We start from the raw sequence: 21,639 nt of genomic DNA on the forward strand, positions 1-21,639 counted from the left end.
ACAGTGAAAAGGAATTTGTTATTTGAATAAGTGTGTGTCTCCGATTACTGCTCAAGTTTGCATTAGTCAGGATAGACTGCTACTGCCCCTGTGCTGTACTCAGTCATGTCTGACCCCTTGGATTGAAGCCTGTCAGGCTCCTCTGTCCATGGAATTTTCTAGACAAGAGTACTGGCAGGCTTAAAACAATAGAACCTTTAGATCCTCAGCATAGGTTGGCTTAGGGCTCTCCCAATCTAATTTGAGATCCAGGTCAAGGAAACCATTCTCTCTGGAATATTGCCGGTAGCAACGGCAGAAATGAAGGGTTTAGGGAATCAGCTCTGTTAATAATAATTCCCTCTACAAGTGATGGATGTAATTCCACCCACATTTCATTGGTCAAAAGAAGATACAACCCAGCCCAACATACAATCCTACCTCATGCCTGGAAGTAGAAATAAAAACTTTAATGTAAAATGTTAATGGCTACTACAGATTTAAACATTTTTTTCATGCTTTCTGTTATTTGCATTTCTTCCTAAGTGGACTCTTTTTAGTTCCTTGTCAGTATATTAGGATATTTAGAATTTCAGCAACACTTAGTTCATTCTTTACAATAGTGGAGCCCTATAGAAGCATAATTCTAGACACAGTCCACAGTCACCCTAAAATAGCTCTCTTTCACCCTAAATTGGGGACTCTTTTTACTGACTTAAATGTCCTCTTTCTTTTTTGTAGCCCAGTGCAAAGGTCCAACAAAGGCATCTTTTTCTTCTCTTGCCTCTATATAGACAATTAATATAACCCTTCCTCATAATTTCTGTACCTAAATCCTCTAAAAGCCCCAAGTTTCCTCATTAACTCCATGACTCCCCATCTGCCACATCCATCCCAATCCCAGACCAGCAGCTCATCTTGGTGACCAGATGAGGTCAGGTCCTGCTATCAACCCACATATGTTAGAAAAAGATCTCTTGACAGATACCCATGGGATGTTTTGTACAGCAACGACCAACATCAGGAGGAGGATGCCCAGTGTCCACTGAGTCCTGACTTCATTCTTGCATCTTTGTAACCCTAATTTTGCTGAAGCAATAGAAGAAAGAAAAAACACTGACAAATTCACAATACAGCATAACATTTCATTTATCTTCTGTCCTGTGCTCAGCATCCCAGTCGTGTTCAACTCTTTGTGACTGCAAGGACTGTAGCTGGCCAGGCTCCTCTGTCCATGGGATTTCTCAGGCAGGAATACTAGAGTGGGTTACCTTTTCCTAGGGATGGAACTCGTGTCTCTTGTATCTACTTGCTTTGGCAGGTAGATTCCTTACCACTAGTGCCACCAGGGAAGTGCCTTTATTTTCTGGAATAGGGCATTTTTCCAGACGCCCTAAAAATGCCATGTGTTGGCATGTAGCTAGTATTCAATAAGATAAATCAGAATCAAATAAGGGGAAGAACCTCATACACAGAGTTCATGGTACCTAGGAAATATTCTACCCAGATTTTTAATTTATTATTCCCAACAAAAGTCTAATACTTTTGGGAATTCAGAGCAATCAGAGAGAAAAAGAAAATGAGAACTTTAACCCTTTGAGCATATATTCTGCAAATATTCTGAAGTTCATCTAGCTTAACTTTTGGCTAATTAACGCTATTTTGATGAACATTAAAATTGTTGTACAGTTTATGTAATTAAAGCAAAAACTATCACCTGTGTGAGAGGAATTGCAGGTGGGAAGAACTAATCTGCTAAGTAAAGTGCTTGCTTAGTGGTAGAATATAAACCTTTCATTACAGTTTGCTCTCATATCTGTGATTCAGCTAGTTGGAAATTTTGTGAGAAAATTTTAAAGGAATGTAGAATATCCTGATCTCTACATGGTTTCTTTTCATTCTTTTGGGCCTTTAGAAGTGGATGCACATTTATCCAGGTATTAGCTATTGAAGCAAAGGGAGGATTGCATATGTTCAAAATTATCCCTTGAAAAATTTCTTGTCTCCCTGGCAAAGAGGTTGAAGATCTGATATTGGAAGAAGAAATTGAAGAACAATTTTAACAGCATTTTTTACAGCTTAGGAAGCACATCTTGGGGAAGTAACACTTTAGAGGCATTGTCTTTTAAAGAATTTAACCCAAGACACAGCATCTTTTGGCCTCCTAAACTGATATTTCTATTTCTTGAAACTTTTATCCCCTTGACTGAGTGGGTTTTGTTGAATTCATGTAAGTTTAAGGTTCCTATGGTGCAACTCTACTATAGATGCTCTAAAAGACTTATTAGGGTAAGTATATGCAATGCTAAACACTATTATTTATTTAACTTATAAAATTGTATTATAAAAAAGCATAAGAAAGTCTACAAATTAGAAATGAAATCAAGTTGAAGATCTATAAAATCATGATATTTTATTTCACACTTGATTGATTAATTAAAGTTCCAACTTTCTGAAAGAATATAGCATTTCTGCTTTCAGAAGCAGTCAGTGGGAACATTAATAGGAGCACATAAAAGACACTTAAATAAAATTGACTGTAATTTATACAGACCAAATACTTGAAAGTATCAAGAGTTATACTTCAGCCAAAATGTTGTTCTATATTTCTGTATTTTTAAGGCCTGGCCTTATCAAGAGTAGTGAAGCTAAGACTATTCTCAATATTTTTCTAAGTTCTCTTTGCCACAATGATTCTGGGCTATTCCTCTATGACATGACAGTTGACAGGCCTTCTGTGGGTACAACAAGCACTCCTACTGAAATCTGTCTACATTTTTGAGTAAGAAAAACTTTCAAAATAATCCCTATAGTATTATAATTACTTGGTTTTTAAAATAAAGACTGAGAAAATAAAGATAAAACATAATTTACTATACTTTTACTATATATGTACTATATTTTAGTTACTATATTTTCTAAATTTGATACACCAGGATCAGCAAGGTTAATACTAAAGTAGAGAAAATGCTAAGTGGGATATTATTTTCTCATCAGTTACTCCTCAAAAAATAAGTACTCAAATCTAAGAGGGAAATACTCATTCTAAATATGTATCTTTATGTTTCTGCCTGAGTGGAGGAAATAATTGTAGCATAGGTGTATTCAAAGCATTTTCCCTTGTATATGTAATACATTGCAGAAGGTTGGGGTCATTCTGAAATTACTTTGAAAATCAATTCTCACAGGTTGCTCAGGGCTGGTGCACTGGGATGACCCTGAGGGATGGGATGGGAGGGAGATGGGTGGGGGTTCAGGATGGGGAACACATGTGCACCCATGGCTGACTCACTGAGTACTGACCAGCATTAGGTATAATGTGTAAAAAATTCCCCAAGGCTTGGAAAAGAAGTACCTAAAGTGATTACAGGTCACAATATTCAGTGTTCACACAGGACTGAGAATAGTACCTATGTCCAATAACTAGACTGGAAAAACCTCATTATAAAGGGTTTTACCTCAATAGTAAAAAATATTTAGCCCTAGGCTGAGGAAAGCTCCATCCTGCTTAACAAATCATAAAATCAAGAGCTGAAAGAGTCAGAAAGATTTCAAGTAGCTGAACTACATCCATTAGGAAAGCTCAAGATATTCAAAGTACAATGTTTTGTTTTCCGTTTATAGGAATATAAAAACATTCTTTAAGCATCAAGGTAAAATTCACAACATGTGACATCCAATCAAAGATTGGCAGGTATCTAAATAAGAAAGTAAAATGCAATCCCTAATGAGGAGAAGGCTGTGGTTTTTCCAGTGGTCAGTATGGATGTGAGAGTTGGACTATAAAGAAAGCTGAGTGCCGAAAAATTGATGCTTTTGAACTGTGGTGTTGGAGAAGACTCTTGAGAGTCCCTTGGACTGCATGGAGATCCAACCAGTCCATCCTAAAGGAGATCAGTCCTGAGTGTTCATTGGAAGGACTGATGCTGAAGCTGAAACTCCAATGCTTTGGCCACCTGATGTGAAGAGCTGACTCATTTGAAAGGACCCTGATGATGGGAAGGATGGAGGGCAGGAGGATAAGGGGACGACAGAGGATGAGATGGTTGGATGGCATCACTGACTCGATGGACTTGGGTTTGGGTGGACTCCAGGAGTTGGTGATGGACAGGGAGGCCTGGCATCCTGCGGTTCATGGGGTCGCAAAGAGTTGGACACGACTGAGCGAATGAACTGAACTGAACTGAACTGAATGAGGAGAAAAATAAGTTAATCAAAAATGAACAAAATATTTTTAAGATACCCAAGACAAATTTCTAGAAGTAAAAATTACAATGTAGGAGAAGAAAAATACATTGGAAAGGATTCACAACCAATTACACACTGTAGAAGAAAAGATTAGTGAACTTGAAGACTCGGCAATAGAAACTACCAAAAATGAGAGAGAGAAAAATTTTTTAAACAGACCATCAGGAAGCTGTGAAATTATTAATACTCCAGACAACCTAATATTTTAGTAGCTAAAGCCTCTTGAAAGGGAGAGACAAACAATATTTGAAAATTAGTAGACAAATATCTTTCCTAATTTATTAATAACTGTAAAGCCACATATCTAAGGAATTCAATAAATTCCAATCTCAAAAAACATTAAGGGGGAGGAGCTAAGATGGTGGAGGAGTAGGACGGGGAGACCATTTTCTCTCCTAGAAATTCATCGAAAGAACATTTGAATGCTTAGCAAACTCCACAAAACAACTGATCGCTAGCAGAGGACATCAGGCACCCAGAAAAGCAGCCCATTGTCTTCAAAAGGAGGTCGGACAAAATATAAAAGATGAAAAGAGAGACAATAGAATTAGGGACAGAGATCCGTCCTGGGAAGGGAGTCTTAATAGAGGAAGTTTCCAAACACCAGGAAACCCTCTCATTGGCAGGTCTAGGGGAAGTTTTCGAATCTCGGAGGGCAACCTAACTGGGAGGAAAAATAAATAAAACCCACAGATTACATGCCTAAAAGCAACTCCCAGCAGAAAAGTACCCCAGACGCTCGCATCCGCCACCAACAAGTGGGGGCTGAACAGAGAGGAGCGGGAGGCATTGCTTAGGGTAAGGACCGGGCCTGAATGCCTGGAGGGAGCTAACGCGAGATAGCAACTTAAACTGTGGGATAGCAAGAGAGAGAGAGAGAAAATTAACCGGCGAAAAGCACTAACCGAACACACTGTTCGCAGAACAAAGGACAGACTGAGCAATTCCAGAGAAGAGCTAGCCGTTTGTGGGCCGGCCTATCCCCCGCCAGAGGCAGGAGGCAGGAGGGAGGGGAAAGGGGCAGACTCGGCCCCAGAGGCAGCACCCCTACCAAACTGCAAACAGGCTCCCAGTTTCTAACCGAAGACTTCCTGAGATTCTGGATGGTTGGCATCCCCCGAGAGGGTCGCGGCTAGAGACCAGCTCCCCAGAACCGACACAAGGCGCAAAGGACCAGCACGCGCAGAAACTGAGGTGGGGACCGCAGAGGGGAGAAGGCGCACCGCACCGGGGGAGAGTGCCCCCGTCAAGCACCTGGCTGCCTGAGCTGCTCGGGCTGGGGAAGGCACAAAAGGCAGGCCCAACCGAGTCTGCATCTTTGTGGAGTACCCAAAAACTGGAACCGCACACAACTCAGGGCCCGCTCCCTATAGAGCAGCCTGGAGCATGAGCAGTGTAGACCGGGAAAGCACACACCCATGAGCAGGGGCAAACCCAGTGTGGCCGGAACACTGCGAGTGCTCCCCACACAGGCCAGTGATATTGGTCTGCAGTGCCCCTCCCTCCCCACAGCATGGCTGAATAAGCCAACCTAAACAAGAGACCACATCCACCCACTTGTGTCAGGGCAGAAATTACACTGAAGAGACCTGCAAACAGAAGCCAAATAAACAAAGGGAACCACTTCAGAAGTGATAGGTGCAACAGATTAAAGTCCCTGTAGTTAACACCAACTACACCGGAAGGGGCTTATAGATATCAAGAAGTGTAAGCTGGAACAAGGAGCTTTCTGAAACTGAATCAAACCCACACTGCCTGCAACAGCTCCAGAGAAATTTCTAGATATATTTTTACTGTTTGTTTAATTAAAAAAATTTTTTTATACTTTTCTTTTTTTTTTTTAATTTTTTTTCTTTTAAAGTTCCCTGTTACTCCTCTATTACTTCTTAATTTTCATTTTCTTTTATTTTCTTCTAAAGTCCTCTATTACTCCTCTTTTACTCCTTAATTTTCATTTTCATATATTTTTACTATTTATTTTTAACTAAAATTTTTTTCTTTTTTTTCTTCTTTTTTCCTTTATTTTCTTTTAAAGTCCTCTATTACTCCTTAATTTTCATTTTCATCTCACTATAACCTTGCAAAAAAAAAAAAAAAGAAGACCCTATTTTTAACCAAACTTCATATATATTTCTTAAATTTTTTGTGTTTTTGTTTTTGTTTTTAATATTGTATTTTTAAGAGTCTAACCTTTACTCTAGATTTTTAATCTTTGTTTTTCAGTATTTGATATCAATTTTGGACATTTAAGAATACAATAGTCAGTATCCATTTTTACTTGGGAGTGTGATGATTACTCTCTTCCCCTTTTGACTCTCCTTTTTCTCCCCCAGATCACCTCTATTTCCTCCCTCCCCCTTCTCTTCTCAATCCACTTCTGTGAATCTCTGTGGGTGTTCTGGGCTATGGAGAACACTTAGGGAACACAGTACTGTGTAGATCTGTCTCTCTCCTCTTGAGTCCCCCTTTTTCTCCTCCTGCTCATCTCTATCTCCTTCCTCCCTCTTCTCTTCTTCATGTAACTCTGTGAAGCTCTCTGGGTGTCCCTCACTGTGGAGAATCTTTAAACCATTAACCTAGAAGTTTTATTATTAGTGCTGTATAGTTGGAGAAGACTTGAGGCTACTGGAAGAATAAGACTGAAATCCAGAGGCAGGAAACTTAAGCCCCAAAACTGAGAACACCAGAAAACTCCTGACTATGGGGAACATTAAGTAATAAGAGATCATCCAAAAGCCTCCATGCCTACACTGAAACCAACCACCACCCAGGAGCCAATAAGTTCCAGAGCAAGACATACCATGCAAATTCTTCAGCAACGCAGGAACACAGACCTGAGTGTCAACAAACAGGCTGCCCAAAGTCATGCCTAACACATAGACCCATCTCAAAACTCATTACTGGACACTCCAGTGCACTCCAGAGAGAAAAAATCCAGTTCCATGCACCAGAACACTGACGCAAGCTTCCCTAACCAGGAAACCTTGACAAGTCAATCATCCAACCCCACCCACTGGGAGAAACCTCCACAATTATAAGGAACCACAGACCACCAGAATACAGGAAGACCACTCCAAACACCGCAATCTAACAGGATGAAAAGACAGAGAAATACCCAGCAGGTAAAGGAACATCAAAAATTCCTACCAAGCCAAAAAAAAAAAAGAGGAGGAGATAGAGAATCTACCTGAAAAAGAATTTAGAATAATGATAATAAAAATGATCCAAAATCTTGAAAACAAAATGGAGTTACGGATAAATAGCCTGGAGACAAGCATTGAGAAGATGCAAGAAATGTTTAACAAGGACCTAGAAGAAATAAAAAAGAGTCAATTAAAGATGAATAATTCAATAAATGAGACCAAAAACACCTGGAGGGAACCAAGAGTAGAATAACGGAGGCAGAAGATATGGTAAGTGAGGTAGAAGATAAAATGGTGGAAATAAATGAAGCAGAGAGGAAAAAAGAAAAAAGAACAAAAGAAATGAGGACAACCTCAGGGACCTCTGGGACAATATGAAATGCCCCAATATACAAATCATAGGAGTCACAGAAGAAGAAGACAAAAAGAAATGCCATGAGAAAAGACTCGAGGAGATAATAGATGAAAACTTCCCTAAAATGGGGAAGGAAATAGTTACACAAGTCCAAGAAACCCAGAGAGTCCCAAACAGGATAAACCCAAGGCGAAACACCCCAAGACACATATTAATGAAATTAACAAAGATCAAACACAAAGAACAAATATTAAAAGCACCAAGGGAGAAACAACAAATAACACACAAAGGGATTCCCATAAGGATAACAGCTGATCTATCAATAGAAACCCTGCAGGCCAGAAGGGAATGGCAGGACATACTTAAAGTAATGAAAGAGAATAGCCTACAACCCAGATTACTGTACCCAGGAAGGATCTCATTCAGATATGAAGGAGAATTCAAAAGCTTTACAGACAAGCAAAAGCTGAGAGAATTCAGCACCACCAAACCAGCTCTTCAACAAATGCTAAAGGATCTTCTCTAGACAGGAAACACAGAAAGGATGTATAAACACGAACCCAAAACAACAAAGTAAATGGCAATGGGACCACACCTATCAATAATTACCTTAAATGTAAATGGGTTGAATGCCCCAACCAAAGACAAAGACTGGCTGAATGGATACAAAAACAAGACCCCTATATATGCTGTCTACAAGAGACCCACCTCAAAACAAGAGACACATACAGACTAAAAGTGAAGGGCTGGAAAAAAATATTTCACGCAAATGGAGACCAAAAGAAAGCAGGAGTCACACTACTAGTATCAGATAAAAAAAACTTTAAAATAAAGGCTGTGAAAAGAGACAAAGAAGGACACTACATAATGATCAAAGGATCATCTAAGAAGAAGATATAACAATTATAAACATATATGCACCCAACATAGGAGCACCGCAATATGTAAGGCAAACGCTAATGAGTATGAAAGAGGAAATTAATACTAACACAATAATAGTGGGAGACTTTAATACCCCACTCACACCTATGGATAGATCAACTAAACACAAAATTAACAAGGAAACACAAACTTTAAATGACACTATGGACCAGCTAGACCTAATTGATATCTATAGGACATTTCACCCCCAAACAATCAATTTCACCTTTTTCTCAAGTGCACAGGAAACGTTCTCCAGAATAGATCACATCCTGGGCCATAAATCTAGCCTTGGTAAATTCAAAAAAAGTGAAATCATTCCAGTCACCTTTTCTGATCACAATACAGTAAGATTAGATCTCAATTACAGGGAAAAAAAAAAAACTATTAAAAATTCCAACATACGGAAGCTAAATAACACGCTTCTGAATAACCAACAAATCATAGAAGAAATCAAAAAAGAAATCAAAATATACATGGAAACGAATGAAAATGAAAACATAACAACCCCAAACCTATGGGACACTGTAAAAGCAGTGCTAAGGGGAAGGTTCATAGCATTACAGGCTTACCTCAAGAAACAAGGAAAAAGTCAAATAAATAACCTAACTCTACACCTAAAGCAACTAGAGAAGGAAGAAATTAAGAACCCCAGGGTTAGTAGAAGGAAAGAAACCTTAAATATTAGGGCAGAAATAAATGCAAAAGAAACAAAAGAGACCATAGCAAAAATCAACAAAGCTAAAAGCTGATTTTTTGAAAAGATAAACAAAATTGACAAACTGTCAGCCAGACTCATTAAGAAACAAAGGGAGAAGAACCAAATCAACAAAATTAGAAATGAAAATGGAGAGATCACAACAGACAACACTGAAATACAAAGGATCATAAGAGACTACTACCAGCAGCTCTATGCCAATAAAATGGACAACTTGGAAGAAATGCACAAATTCTTTGAAAAGTATAACTTTCCAAAACTGAACCAGGAAGAAATAGAAGGTCTTAACAGACCCATCACAAGCAAGGAAATCAAAACTGTAATCAGAAATCTTCCAGCAAACGAAGCCCAGGACCATATGGCTTCACAGCTGAATTCTACCAAAAATTTAGAGAAGAGCTAACTATGTTACTCAAGCTCTTCCAGAAAATTGCAGAAGAAAGTAAACTTCCAAACTCATTCTATGAGGCCACCATCACCCTAATTCCAAAACCAGGCAAAGATGCCACAAAAAAAGAAAACTACAGGCCAATATCACTGATGAACATAGATGCAAAAATCCTTAACAAAATTCTAGTGAACAGAATCCAACAACATATTTAAAAGATCATACATCATGACCAAGTGGGCTTTATCCCAGGAATGCAAGGATTCTTTAATATCCGCAATTCAATCAATGTAATACACCACATTAACAAATTGAAAGATAAAAACCATATGATTATCTCAATAGATACAGAAAAAGCCTTTGACAAAATTCAACATCCATTCATGATCTGCAGAAACCAGGAATAGAAGGAACATACCTCAACATAATAAAAGCTATATATGACAAACCCACAGCAAACATTATCCTCAATGGTGAAAAATTGAAAGCATTTCCCTTGAAATCAGGAACAAGACAAGGGTGCCCACTCTCACCACTACTACTCAACATAGTTTTGGAAGTGTTGGCCCAGCAATCAGAGCAGAAAAAGAAATAAAAGGAATCCAGATAGGAAAAGAAGAAGTGAAACTCTCATTGTTGCCGATGACATGATCCTTTACATAGAAAACCCTAAAGACTCTTCCAGAAAATTACTAGGGCTAATCAGTGAATACAGTAAATTTGCAGGATATAAAATGAACACACAGAAATCCCTTGCATTCCTATATACTAACAATGAAAAAACAGAAAGAGAAATTAAGGAAACAATGCCATTCACCACTGCAACAAAAAGAATGAAATACTTAGGAGTATATCTACCTAAAGAAACAAAAAGACCTATGCGTAGAAAACTATAAAACACTGATGAAAGAAATCAAAGAGGACACATATAGATGGAGAAATATACCGTGTTTGTGGTTTGAAAGAATCAATATAGTGAAAATGAGTATACTACCCAAACCAATCTATAGGTTCAATGCAATCCCTATCAAGCTACCAATGGTATTTTTCACAGAACTAGAACAAATAACTTCACAATTTGTATGGAAATACAGAAAACCTCGAATAGCCAGAGCAATCTTGAGAAAGAAGAATGGAACTGGAGGAATCAACCTGCCTGACTTCAGGCTCTACTACAAAGCCACAGTCACCAAAACAGTATGGTACTGGCACAAAGACAGGAATATAGATCAATGGAACAAAATAGAAAGCCCAGAGATGAATCCACGAACCTATGGACACTTTATCTTGGACAAAGGAGGCAAGGATATACAATGGAAAAAAGACAACCTCTTTAACAAGTGGTGCTGGGAAAACTGGTCAACCACTTGTAAAAGAATGAAACTAGAACACTTTCTAACACCATACACAAAAATAAACTCAAAATGGATTAAAGATCTAAATGTAAGACCAGAAACTATAAAACTCCTAGAGAACATAGGCAAAACACTCTCTGACATAAATCACAGCAGGATCCTCTATGACCCACCTCCCAGAATATTGGAAATAAAAGCAAAAATAAACAAATGGGACCTAGTGAAAGTTAAAGCTTTTGCACAACAAAGGAAACAATAAGCAAGGTGAAAATACCGCCTTCAGAATGGGAGAAAATAATAGCAAATGAAGCAACAGACAAAGGATTAATCTCAAAAATATACAAGCAACTCCTGCAGCTCAATTCCAGAAAAATAAATGACCCAATCAAAAAATGGGCCAAAGATCTAAACAGACATTTCTCCAAAGAAGACATACAGATGGCTAACAAACACATGAAAAGATGCTCAACATCACTCATTATCAGAGAAATGCAAATCAAAACCACAATGAGGTCCATTACTTGCCAGTCAGAATGGCTGTTATCCAAAAGTCGACAAGCAATAAATGCTGGAGAGGGTGTGGAGAAAAGGGTAACCCTCTTACACTGTTGGTGGGAATGCAAACTAGTACAGCCACTATGAAGAACAGTGTGGAGAGTCCTTGAAAAGCTGGAAATAGATCTGCCATATGACCCAGCAATCCCACTTCTGGGCATACACACTGAGGAAACCAGATCTGAAAGAGACACGTGCACCACAATGTTCATCGCAGCACTGTTTATAATAGCCAGGACATGGAAGCAACCTAGATGCCCATCAGCAGATGAATGGATAAGGAAGCTGTGGTACATATACACCATGGAATATTACTCAGCCATTAAAAAGAATTCATTTGAATCAGTCCTAATGAGATGGGTGAAACAGGAGCCCATTATACAGAGTGAAGTAAGCCAGAAAGATAAACATCAATACAGTATAGTAATGCATATATATGGAATTTAGAAATATGGTGACGATAACCCTATATGCAAGACAGAAAAAGAGACACAGATGTATAGAACAGACTTTTGGGCTCTATGGGAGAAGGCGAGGGTGGGATGATCTGAGAGAACAGCATCGAAACATGTATATTATCAAGTGTGAAACAGATTGCAGTCCAGGCTGGATGCATGAGACAAGTGCTCGGGGCTGGTGCACTGGGATGACCCAGAGGGATGGGATGGGGAGGGAGGTGGGAGGGGGGTTCAGGATGGGGAACACATATAAATCCACGGCTGATTCATGTCAATGTATGGCAAAAACCACTACAATATTGTAAAGTAATTAGCCTCCAACTAATAAAAATAAATGGAAAAAAAATTAAATTCATCTATCTTGGTTAGTTGGAAGGCCTAGAAGTAAATGAAACCAGTGTGGAAAAAACTTACCCCATAGACGAGTTCCCCAACAATGCCATTCCATATCTTAGTCTCCGGATCCCTTGCACCGTATTTCCCATCACTGACAATGGACAATTTGTATTTGATCCTTACATGTTTGGCTATTTTATAGGCTAAATCTACATAATAGCCTTCATATCGCTCATTTCCTTCCAGTTGCTCATGGTTCTTCTTATACATTACCTATGGTGATTCCTTTGGGACCAGAAGAAAGATCAATGGGTTACTCCTATACATTTTTCTAAGAGATAATAAATGTAATAATGAAAAAAAAAAGAAACATTAAGAAGACATGCATGGCATAGCAGAAGCATGTTGCTCAAAAACAGTAATAAAGAAAAATCTTAGAAGCAACCAGAGAAAAAAGACATGCTACCTACAGGAAAAAACAAAAGGAACCCAGAAGATTTCTTTTAAGAAACAATGCAAGCAAAATAAGAGTACAGCAACATTTTTAAAATACTGAGGTAACAACTATCAATCTGCAATGCTATCCCCAGAATTAATGAAATATACCAAAGAACAGAACAATGAGTAAAAACCACATGATTATCTCAACAGATCAAAAAAAAAAAAAAAAGAATTGACAAAATGCAATTCCCTTTCATACAACTCTGAACAAGCTAGGTATTGGAATTTGAGAAGGAAACTTCCCCAACTTGATAAAAAGGAGTCTGCAAGTAACCTATAACCAACATCAAACTTAACAGTGAAAGACGAGGGCTTTACCTCTAAGATAAGGAAAAGACAAGGATATCTAGTCTTAACATTTGCGTTATACATTGAAGTGCTCCTGTGTTGGGTGTGTATATATTTTACAATGTTATATCTTCTACTTGGATTGATCCCTTGATTATTATGTACTGTCCTTCTTTGTCTCTTGTAAGAGTCTTTATTTTAAAGTCTATTTTCTCTGATGAGTGTTGGTACTTCAGCTTTCTTTTGATTTCCTTTTGTATGGAATACCTTTCTCCATCACCTCACTTTCAGTCTGTATGCATCTCTAGATTGGAAGTGGGTCTCCTGTGGATAAGGTATAAAAGGGTCTTATTTTTGTATCCATTCAGCTAGTCTATGTCTTTTGGCTGGAGTATTTAATCCATTTACATGTAAGGTAATTATTGATATGTGTTTTCTTATTGCCATTTTGGATTTGTTTTTGTAGGTTATTTTTAAACCAATTATCCTTCAGTTTAAAAAATAAAGACTATTTTGTATGTCACTAAGGTTTGTTTTCCAAGTTGAAATTTACTTTGAGCAAGCAAAGTACATTCTTTTAAAATAGTCTCCTTAGATACAGAAATAAATGTCTAATTATCCCTTTTGTTTAGGGATAACACAGGTAGCATGCTTGAAATATATCATCCTTGGAAACAATGTTCAAATATATGTTCATTCTTAGAAGTTGAAGTAATTATTTTTGTTTTGCCAGTCTTTACTTCGAGTACAAGAAAAGTATTTAACAAGATCAGTGATATGACTTACTCTCAATTAGCTGAAACTGTCATACATGACTCAACAAGATTCCACATAGCTTAATTAGACCTGATCCAAAAGCACAGTGAAAGTGAAAACTGCAGTGTGCAATTTGCGAAATGTACTCCCCTGAAGGACCAACAGGCCCATCCAGGAGAAACGAGCTGCTTTCACTCAATGGAACTATACTAGATTATTCTGGAAGGATGTCAAGAAGTCCTAGATCACATTGCCAAAATGAATAAATAAACAATATATAACCCACCTGTATGAGCAAACTTTTAGGGAAAGCATCCCTTTTTATAATTCAAATAAAAGCCTATCCCAACAGCATTGATAGCATCCAGCATTCTGGTCATGTGTGTCCAGAGGCTTCATGTATTATCTGTCCCAGGAGCGAGAGGGTGGTTTGGAAGGAAGAACCTGGAACAGTGGAGGAAACCTTAGCCTTGAAGTCAGAGCACATATATAAGGTATAAAAACTTAGGAAGATCACATATTTCACTGAAGCCTCGATTTTCTCATCTGCAAAATGGGAAGAATGGTATTTGTCCTGCACACAACATAAGAATGTTTTCAACTGAAACAACTGAAATGGTGTGTGTAGACATGCGAAATTTAAGACAACAGAAAGATCTTTGTTTGTTTGTTTAACCTCATTATTATTAGTTGTTAAATAGCTATCTTCCCCTAAAATGTAATTTTTTAAGGAATAGACTACTATTTCTGATTTGTTCAGGCTGTACACCCAGGCCTGGGAAAGTGCATGGAATAATACTTATGACATCTTACACTTGCACAGCACTCACTATGTTCTAGGCTAACTTGTGTTAATATAATTCCTACCAACTACACCTTGAGGTAGATAATATTATTAATACCATTCAGGAGAAAACTGAGGCACAAAGAATTCAAGAACAGGTGAATAAGTATGTATTTGGAGCACCTACAAGGTGGCAAGCACAGAGGCAGACCCAGGGGATGTCAAAAGTGGCCCATTACCTACTTTGTAGAAGATTCTAGTCTGGTAGTCTCTAGTGGATTTAAAAAGCAAGTGTTTTGGGATCTTCCTCAGAAAAGGGGCTATGGTTTTTCTAGTCATAGTTCCCAGCAGAGGAGAAATGGAGTTTGGGTTCAAAAAAAGACTTGTTGAAGCAGAAAGACCCATGCCTAACAACATGAAATCTGAGGGCAAACTGGAGGAAAAGATGGATAGATAAAAGTGAAAATGGATGGTGGAAAAGGAAAGAGGTGAGGAGATGAAAGAGGATATCCCAGAGGTTTATTTTAGATGAGGGGAGGCATACATGGAGAGAGGAGACTGAACTTCCCTCCATGGAAATGAGGTCTGCCAACCCCAAGAGCCAATGGTGTTTCGCCAAAAGTTTTCGCTTTTCGTCTCAGGTTCAAAGGATTTGTTAACAAAATAAGCCACTCATTATATACAAATAAATAATGCATTTATTTATTAGAGAATTAGCTAGCTTACTTTCAGCATACTAACATTAAAAGAAAAGAGAAATAGAAAGAGCAGAGAATACATCACCAAATTGTGTTTCAACCAACACCCAGACTCAAACAGAGCTGGAAAGTCTCGTGTCACAGCACATCTGGAGTCCCAGTTGGGAAAGGGTCCCAGGCAGCATGTCCACTCCATGAGTTAGGCTTCAAAGATTGCAATTCAGAGTTCCTGCTTATAATCCCAGGAGGCAAACTGATGGCATCATCAATCTGTGAGCAAATTGCAGATCTGGTTTCATGTTAATGCTGTTTTGTTCTGTAAATCTTGGAATGTTGTTAAGTCCTGGGAGTGGTTGGCCAGGCCTCCTCCAGGGGCTCAATGATCTCAAGGTTCCTCCCCCATCTTATCTACTGTGCTGCAAATCTTGCACTCACAGCAGGCAGTCACTCCCAGTCATTCCCAGTCAGAGCAGAGTCCTGGCAGGTTAGAGGCAGGGTCAGAGGCCTGCACTGCTTTGTCTCTGAAGCCGAAAACAAGACTACTTCATTTCCCTAACAAACGGGCAACTAGGACTAGAGAGAAGTGTGCCCTTGATACTCAGGAACTAGGATGAGATAAATGATGCTTTGGAGTTCAGGGAAGGTGTTCAGATTTTTTCAGGACTGCTCCAAAGAGAGGGGGTCATTATGAGTGACAAACAAGAGTTTTCCACACACATGTACACACACACACAAGTATACACACATGTACACACACAAGTACACACATGTATACATGTACATACGTGCACACACATGTACACAACATGCCAGCACTAGCAGTATGATTTTGGTGACAGGAAAAGTGATGAGGGAACTGATGTAACATTATGTCCAATGATGTCTAGACTCTAACAGTCTTTGTATGTAGTCTGCTTACTGAGCAGCAAATACTTTGTGATCTCGCCTGGCCAAAATTCCGGAAGCCTAGATGATGAAGCACTGAGGAACAGCTTGCTACAGAGGAGCTAGTAGTAGGAACAGTAAATGGTGGATTGCTATAGGCGAGGGCTATTTTCTCCTGGGACTGAGGAGCCAGGATGTAACTGCTGTGGTAAATGTTAGGGATTTAACTAAATGCATCAAAAGAAGGAGGAGACTTTAGACTTCTTGTAGCCATAGGGAGTCAATAGTGGGGAAATGACAGAATCCATTTTTTTGGTTTTGTTTCATTTTTTAGAAAGAACACAATGTAGAAGACACATTTCCAGATCTATACAGTTCAGTTTTAAAAGATTTTTTACATGTTTTCTTTTAATCCTTTTCTATTTTCCCTAATTCCACAGAGAATTGGTGCTTATTCCAAATCCATGTGCTCAGAGTTGTTCTCAAAGGTGTGTTATGTAAGTGCCAATGATAAAGTCCAAAGACTGTAATGATCTCAGGCATTTGAAGTTGCTGAGAGATGCTTAATAGAAACATCGAGAAATAAGTTGCATCTCCTGTAGCTCACAAGCAATACATCCTCATTATGGAGGAGGAAAAAAACCTAACACCTGCATGATCAGCAGGAAAGAAGAAATCACAAACTGCACTTAGCTGAGACAGAGCAAGAGATTACCCTGCGTATAAACCCTAGAATTCACACACTGAAGATGCTCATCTGAGCTTGCTGACGTGATAATAAACTAGAGCTGTCTTCACTATTTTTTATTTTCTTTTCTGTAAGACAATTTCCTTTCTGGAAGGAAAGAGCCTGCACACACAACAATCACTCTTCAGAAATCACCAGTGTCTTTCTCATCACTGCTAAATCCAATCAATTTTTCCTTATCCTTACTTTAACGGATCTCACTGAACACATCTGACCATATTCCCCTGCAAAGTGATCCTTTCATAGATACCCTCCCCATTCTGCTTCTCTGACACTTTTATAAGTTATTATTATTATTATTACCACTTATAAAGACTTCTTTTCCCATACCTTATCACCTTGTCTTCAGCCCTTCATATTCTAGATCTAAACTCGTCATGCCCAAAACTACAGTGTGGTTGTTGCCAGAACACCATGAACACAAGCCCCCATGCCTTTGCTTATGTGTCCTATTTTGCTGGAAATACCCTTTCTTCCCCCCTCTTTTCTGTCTGCAGAAATCTCTTCCTTCAATGCCCAGGTCAATTGTTACCTCCCTGGTGAAGTGTTCTGCAAATGACTCTCTCAGTTAGCATTCCTTGTAAAACACACCATTCCAAAATTCAGTGGCTTAAAACAACAATCATGTATTTATCTCATAATTTTATGGGTTGGCAATTTAAGCTGGGCTCAACTCTTCTGGTTTATGTGGTCTTAGCTGTGTTTCCCTGCGTGTATGTGCTTAGCTGTCAGTGGGGACATGGAGGGGATCCTTAGCCAGAGAGCTCACCTCTGCTCCATACCATGTCTCAAGCTCCAGGAAGCTCTCCTGGGCTTGTTCACATGGTGGCAACAAGGGTTTCAAAAACAAGAGCGGAGTGCATGATGGCACAGAACTGATACATTGTCATGGCTGATGCATCCTACTGGCCAAAGCAAGTCACAAGATCAGCCCAATTTCAAGGAGTGGGAAAAGAGACTCCACTTCTACAAGGGAGAATTACAAGGTCACGGACCCAGGGAGGGGATATATTTTGAACCACTTTTGCAATATACCATATCTACTTCTACAAAAGGGAGACTAATAATATACAGTGTTCTCACCGCAATATTGCTCAAACTCCAAGTATAGCATTATCTTAGTATACATGTGTACCTGCTAAGTCGCTTTAGTCTTGTCCAACTCTTTGCAACCCTGTGGACTGTAGCCCACCACGCTCCTCTGTCCATGGGATTCTCCAGGCAAGAATACTGAAGTGGGTTGTCATGCCCTCCTCCAGGGGATCTTCCCAACCAAGGGATCAAACCTGGGTGTCCTGTGGCTCCTGAATTGCTGGCAGATTTTTTACCCCTGAACCACTGGGGAAGTCCATTGTATACATATATTTCCCTATAGTTGAAGCCCCTATTTGAAAGCAGGAGTCATGTTTTACTTCGTATGTTCACAGTTCCTAACACAAGGTCTGATATATAATAAATGCTCAATGCACTAAATGTTGATTGAGAATGACTGATTTTATTTATACAAAAGTAGCTTCTATAATTAACTAAAATTGTTTTGCAGCATTAGTGCTGGCCAGTTTCTGATCAAAGCTAAAAACCAATGTCCAAGTTTTACTTCTTAATTTCATGTTCTAGGATTCCTTGAAGTTTATTGTCTTTGTCTTGACAGTCGTGTTTCTCATATGTAAAAACTTCTGGACCTCTATTAAAGGAAAAATATTCTAGTGGACAATAAGGCTGGGATGTGAATTACTGGTATTGTGTTAGTCAATAAGTAAAAGCATAAAGTTGGGTAGAATTCTTACAGCTCTTAAACAATTAAAAAGTCAAAACTAATTAAACATAAAACTACAAAACCAATACAATTCCAATGAATGTTAATTTAATGCAACACACAATCTTATTTTGTTAAAAATAATTCACAACTCTCAAAAAAAAAAAAAAAAATAATTCACAACTCTCAACAAGAATGGGGACTTATCTGTCATGGTCCAGCTTCATTTGAGTTGGTGTGCCTATAATTGATATCATAGAGACATGCACTTTTGTCTATAAATTTTGGTGTATCTAAAGCTTATTTTCTTCATTATTTCAGTGACTCAATTTAATTTTTCTTTTTAGCTATCATCTGCTAGGGCTTCCCTGGTGGCTCAGATGGAAAATAATCTGCCTGCAATGCAGGAGACCTGGGTTTGATCCCTGGGTCAGAAAGATCCCCTGGAGAAGAGAATGGCAACACACTCTAGTATTCTTGCCTGGAGAATTCCAAAGACAGAGGAGCCTGGTGGGACAGTTCACGAGGTTGCAAAGAGTATGACATGACTGAGCAACTAACGCTTTCACTTTCAGGACAGTAGAAACTTAATCTCAGAGTCAATTTAGGGTTTGCCTTGCTTTACCCCAAGCTCACATCAAGGCATACGTATGGTAGGAGAGAGTGTGATTGACCAGTGAAAGTGACTATCTGATCTTCAAATCCTCTGTCTACAGTTATGTTTGTGGAGAAATCCATTGTCAGCACATGCAGATCATTATGAAGCATGCCCTCTTTTCTGTACACCAAGTTCCTTCCATCATCCAGACCCCTCTACCATATCTATGCCTGGTTGAGGCACAACAAGCACCACTGTACTGACAACAACCCTATCTTCCTAGACATACTCCTCAGCCATACATTTTTGTGGGTATTGCCACATCCAATAGACTCCAAACCTAGAAGCAAAGTTTAGATTGCCTTCTACTCCTGAGTCCTCCTAATATATATATTAAGTTTTCCCACCTCCAACATGTTTTGTTTACAGATCAGGATTTAGGATAAAGCATGGTAGGATTCCTTTAGCATCTCTGCTGTAAGCAGTATAGACAAACAGAATTGGGTGATGTTTTCTAAATATTCCTGAGTCACAGAGCCATCTGACTTCAGCTTCAGCTGAACTGACTTCACTTCAGCTCACCATGGCATCATTTGGCTCTCACTTGGTGTGAACATTTCACTTTCAGATTTCATCTGCTTGTTATTCTCTCTAAACCTCAGTAAACTCAGGCACTGAAATGAACAGAAATATCTGCCATATTTCCACCCAATAATGTGGCATACAAGCAATCCAGATTATCTATTTGTTGATTTGGAAGGGTGGTTAGTTTGACACACCATAATGAAAACACATCTGGAAACTTTTGCTGAGAATTCTCAGATACCCAGGAGTGCATCCTTAGGGCTCAGTGACCTGGGAACCCCAGTTTGAAAAACACTGCCTTAAAACAAACCTCTCTTCTTTTCAATCTATTTTCATGATGTGTGCTTTCTGCTTAGTGGCTCAGTTGTGTCCGACTCTTTGCGACCCCATAGACTGTAACACTCCAGGCTCCTCTGTCTATGGGATTCTCCAGCAAAGAATACTGGAGAGGGTTGCCCTTCCCTTCTCCAGGGGATCTTGCTGACCCAGGGATCAAGCCTGGGTCTCCTGCACTGCAGGCAGATTCTTTACCATCTGAGTCACCAAGGAAGCCCTATTTTCATGAAAAGTCTTAACAAATGGTTTTGGATTGATTACCTTTCAGTTTTACTTTCAGATGACATTATATGGAATATCATAACCAGTAAGATTCCTCCAAATAGCAATGACCTGTAGCTTTTTTTCTGAGAAAGACCACTCGTGGGTCCCCCAGACCTGTCTGGTGCTCCTGCTTCTTCTCCTTGCCTCTGTCCAGGAAGCTTAATATTTAACTCCTTTTTCCATGCAGTGCAAATTCTAAGTCACTCTAGTCCTCTATCTTCTTTCTAAAATTGTTCCTTCATTTTTTCAATCCATTTTTTACCTTCTGCCTATCAACTGCATTTTTTTAACTCAACTATTCCTTTCCAACAATTCAAAATTTTCATTGAATTGTCTGGAAACACGTGGTCAGTATGCACCAAGGTGAACTTGAGATTAGCACCTTCTGGTGTTTATAAGGGAAAGTAGTGCTTTTGGATAAATAAGTAACTTTAATTAAGACTTTGAGAAAAAGCTGGAAAAGTTAGCTAAGTGTCCTGAATCTAATTCTTTTGATTAACTAATTAAAGTCTATTCCCCAGAGTTCTGATATGGTATGTAACACACTCTGGGAGTAAAACAGAGATTTTTTTTTCTTACCTATGCACTCTGAGCACCAGAACCTTGACTAGAGTTATTTGCTGGATTCTGCTCATCCAGAACCAATTGTTATCAATGTTAAAATGCGGGTGTTCTTTAACTTGGTTGTTCACAATGATAAAATACTTACTGACCTCCTACTATGGAATGAGATCGATTTATTCATTTATTTTCAACCAAAATTTATCAAGCTTATTTACTGATAAATATTCCTAAGTATTAAGGCAATGAAGCTTCAAATATTGACAAAGGTGCCCAGGGAGTAAAGGAAACTAGTAGACAAGACAAGAGAGGTGTAAGTGTTCATTAATTTACTGAACACATACATATGCAAACACACATACATGCATGTACACACACACACATGCAAACATCACAGAGTATTTATTAATGCCAGTTGGTATT

Source organism: Cervus elaphus, chromosome 30 (genome assembly GCF_910594005.1).
Source record: "Cervus elaphus chromosome 30, mCerEla1.1, whole genome shotgun sequence".
Lineage (NCBI taxonomy): Eukaryota > Metazoa > Chordata > Mammalia > Artiodactyla > Cervidae > Cervus > Cervus elaphus.